Source organism: Etheostoma spectabile, chromosome 10 (assembly GCF_008692095.1).
Source record: "Etheostoma spectabile isolate EspeVRDwgs_2016 chromosome 10, UIUC_Espe_1.0, whole genome shotgun sequence".
In the NCBI taxonomy this organism is placed as follows: domain Eukaryota; kingdom Metazoa; phylum Chordata; class Actinopteri; order Perciformes; family Percidae; genus Etheostoma; species Etheostoma spectabile.
The window spans coordinates 13117010-13121705 of NC_045742.1; positions in this window are offsets into that span (position 1 = coordinate 13117010).

Sequence of the window (4696 nt, forward strand, 5' to 3'; positions counted from 1 at the left end):
TGGATAACCACTTTGTTGATGTGAAATGTTAGGCATAAGTAATTTTGTTTACATTTTGTCTATACTACTAAGATACATTGCTCAAGACAAAGGAAAACAAAGTTTTCTGGTTAGGCTCTGCTTTTATTATGGCAGATGGAGACTGATGCAGTTTTATTTTTTGACCACTAGATGTCAGGATTTGCCTAGTAACGGTGCACTACCCCCCCACCACCCTTCACCAACACCTGAGGGGGAAACTTGTGAGTAGCCTACAAATGGTGTGACAGCTTCCCCAGGAAGCTCGGGTGACATTTGCCTCACTTAATGACACAAGCTAATTAATCATTAGTTGTCCCAGAGGTATTGCTGTTTGAGAGGCTTTGTCGTGGCTCTCCCCAGTAGGGGGTCCCAGCCTCAACATGTTATGTATGCATAACTGCCTCATCCCACGCTACAACATCTTAATTCTCACCCGTTTAGCTAGTTTGACTGAACTACACTCGCTTTTTTTCAAGCCTTCATCTCGGATAAAGTATAATCTGCTGAGAGATAGAGCACCTTCTTTTTTTTCTCAGCCTCTTGCATGTGGCATAGTGGGCCATAGAGTCTTTTTCCCTATCTCAGGTAGGGCTGGCCAAGTGTTGTAACTATCTGCAGTAGTGAAGAGGAGAGATTTTATTTGATGGTTGATTGGGCAGACAAGGGGATGGGGGGTTTAGATTAGCTGCATCAACGGTTTTAACCACATCACTTTATCAAGGCCCAAAGGACACTTTCACACTCATCAAATTAATGCAGGATTAGTACAAGTAGTATTCCTATATTTTTTATATGATTGTTCTTCATTACCCTTGATCTCAAAGCTAGTGGTGGTTTCTCACTGTCTGTGGTCAAAAGTTAGAAATGTAAGGGAAGATCACTCTCTAACTCCGAGCAAACTGAAATCTTTTATTGTGGCACTCCTTGAGCAAGTCTATGGTGATAGAATATTTGAAATTTGAGTGAACCCAAACTAACAGGGCCATGTGGGTTATATATAATTATCTCTCATGGGGTGAAACCCTCTCTTGCTAGGATTTGAGTTCAACAAGGATGTGCGAAAAGCCTTTGTGAAATACAGAGAAAATGAAATCTGCCCCCTCTATGTGTTTCTGCCCCCTCAGCATCATTACTACCCCCCCCTACCTAGTCTCAGGCTGGTTTTGGACAGACCAAGCCTGTTTGTCACGTACTGGGGCTCCAGGTGATGCACTCAGGTTCCCCCTTTCAACCAACGGAGAGGAGTTTGGGGTGGTGCGTATGTGCACGGGGCCATCGGGGGCACTCGCTGATGAGGGCCTGGGCTGCAGGAGGGCTTTGAAAAATGTTAGAGGTTTTGGGATGAGAGTCAAGGTCCCCCTGGGATACTGTGACCCCTGACACCTGCTTGCTGGCCCTTGTGCTTTGTTCTGTGACCTGAGAATTGTGCATACATGTGTAGAGATACTGGCCAGTTTACAGCTAATCCAAAAGTTTTATGTGGACACACGTTGCAGTAGTAAATCACCCAATGAGTGCTGCACCGATATTTGTCCTCTCTATAGCGGCATTATTACAGTATTTTATTGTGCACATTGTTACAATGTTCCTCTGTATTTGAATATAACATTTAGTGTTATTCACTGCCATCTGCCTAATGGAAGCCATTACAAAAGGAGTGGCGGCGTGTTCGGATCCTCTCTTCCAGTTCCATTTGTAATTTATTTTATCTTAATATTTTCACGCGTAGTTGAATTATTCCATTCCATTGGAGCGCCTACTTATTGATATGCAAAGGCGTACGGGCTGAGGCTTTAGCACCCCTGCTCTGCCAGGTGCCATTTAATATCACTTGGATATACAAAAGATCCTTCATTTCCACTCTAATCACGGGCAAGGTTTCACTCTGCCATGAACAGCCATTGTAATTCTGCTGGTTTAGAGCAAACACAGGCCCTATTTACTACGATGAAGACATAAAGTAAACTTTAGTTCTGATCCATAGTAGTGAGAAAGAAGCCTGTAAAACAAACACAAGTCCCTGAGTAAACCCAACCTCCACAGAGAAGGTGCATTTATATGCTTTTATATTGCTCACGCTATGTCACCTTGATGAAGCTCTACATGCTTTAGTTTACTCTGTAAAAATGAAACCTGCTAAAGAAAATCTTTTTGCAAGACATCTAAGCCTTGACCTTGTGGATACAGACACCGTGGTTTCCGCAGTCCGTAGCAGGAGGCCTTTGGAAATGACACATGAAGAGACAACAAGAACTTACTGTTCTCTGGCGATAGAAGTATCTGCTGAACCTTTAAGATGCAAAGATGGATCTGCCGCCATGTTTGCCTTCGTCTCTGTCTCGGAAATCACCGGGGCGTGTCCCTCCTTTGGGAACCCCATCTGCAGGCCTAAAGTGATGGCACCACCCTTTCCTCCACACCCATCACCATTCACTGTCAGTAAGACAAACAAACATGCAAAAACCCACCTGCACACACTGAACAGGGAGCTGGCTGTGCAAATGTACCTGACAGTGGCAGCATTTGTGCCCTGGAACATATTTAACAATGCACACTCGACACCAGTACCATCTCAGCAGGAGGCCATAGGAAACAGATGAGGACTAGTCAGGTTAATCAGGAAAACTACAGCCTACCTCTCCTTGCCATGCACTGTGCGCACCCTGCCAACCTCTGGGCTTATTAACAATGAATCAATGTAATTTTCTGTAGAAAGCAGTGTTCACACTTGAAAGAGCCTATACCATGAAGCTGATGGCAGAGCGAAAAAGGGGAGGGGGTATCACTTGTCGCTCGGTGCAGATTCCACCCTTCCTGATTTCTTATGGGGAAAAGCCAGCCTTCCTGTATCCATCAAGCTCTGCGCATGAAATAACCCTTTCTGAGGCAGCAAGTTGTAGATTTGTACCAGGACCTTTAAAGATAACTTATTTACTCGCTTATTTATTGTGCATCAAAGTGAAGCAAACTTTTCTGTTCACCCCCCTTTGCAGTTGAAGCTTTACAGCCCTTTCATGGTGCCAGGGGTGGGGCTAAGCATTGCATGTGATTCCCTATCTCCAGGAACCCCGCAATTACATCTGGCACAACTCTACATGAAGTAACGCTTTATAAACCTTTGTGCATCGCGGCTTTGAAGAGCCATGGTCCTCTATAAGTATGCTTTTTGTCCCCCTTCTGTTGTACAGCCCCCCCTCCCCAATCACCCCCATCCCCCAGCTTGGGACAGAAGACAGAATGTGATGTGTCATCTCCCTCCCCACACAAAGCCCCAGTGCATTGGACACACCTTGGACATCACAAAGGATGAAAAGCACGACGAGGCTTGGACACGCAGGACCACGCTGCCAAGCCCGATAAAGACGCTTCAAAAGTCGAGCAGCAAACAGTGGCCTTCTTCTCTTCTGCTCTCTTCTTTTTCTTCCCAGGACCTTGCAGTGACAGAGAGAAAAAAAGACAGAAAGGGAGGCTGACTGAGTAAAAAGATATTTTTGTCTTCTGTGTTTTTACTCACATGAGACTTATGGATGTGATTTTGGATAATGTTGTGTCTACAGCAAAGTAGTCAGTTTAAATGTGCGTGTAAACATCTAGATTAACATTTGTATGTCTGCTTTTGGTATGAGTACAGGATTATCCCAAAACATCCCAGCTTTGAAGCAGAAGGCCCATAAATAAACTCTGCTGCCCCATCTCAATCCCCTTGTCTCTTCAGCCGTCTGCTCACAGTGGCAAGCCACAGCTAGACTGAAACCTGCCATTTAAGCTGGAAATGGACGCCATTTTACCTCTTGTCTAGAATAAGTCCCTCTTTGTGTTTTTACACCAAATTTGCTTATATGGCAATCATTTTCATGCCCAGTCATTAGTTAACTTTATTGACTTGGTGACTTAAAGGTTTTTTTTCCGGCAAGAAATTGACGTTATTTTTATTCTACTCATGAATTTAAGACAAGCAAGAGAGTTGCACATGTCGCTGTACATTACTTTTTCCTTCCCTTTCATTCTTGTCCCCTTGTTATTGCACAAAATTGTCCAGACATCATAAAACATGACTTTTCACCGGTAACTCCCTCCTCCTTCCTCATGCCTGTGTGTCTCTCTCTCTCTCTCTCCCTCATTCCCTCATTGAAACAGATGGTGTTTTATGCTGGGCACAATCAAGACTATTCAGCGTCAGGCAGGGCATGCCCTCCCCACCTGCGCTCAGCCCAATCACAACCTAATGAACACATTGGGAACAGTCTGTTCCAAATTACTCCCAGTTGGAGCCAGGGCCACAGGTAACCCTCCCCCCCTGCCATCACACTCTGCCCCTTCCCCTCCACCTCACCTTCTTTGCAACAGTCTCCCTGCCCGCCCGCCCAAATTGATATTGACTCCAGCGTTTAGACCCTCAACTCTGACTCTTAATCAAATCAAGATTCATATCTCTGTGCTGTCAGCATTCCAACACAGCTCAGAGGGGTTGCATGTGCAGCGACAAGCATATAAGTTACACGTGGGGAGATATGGATTGACAGCTAAGGTGTTGATGTGTTGGAATCGGAATTGGTTCTGTTTGATATGTCTCTGCAAGGTGTTTTCCCATATGCTTAAAGATAGCTATGCTTTTACTGTTAATCATCTCCCCTGTGTGCGCGCACACGCACGCACACACACACACACACACACA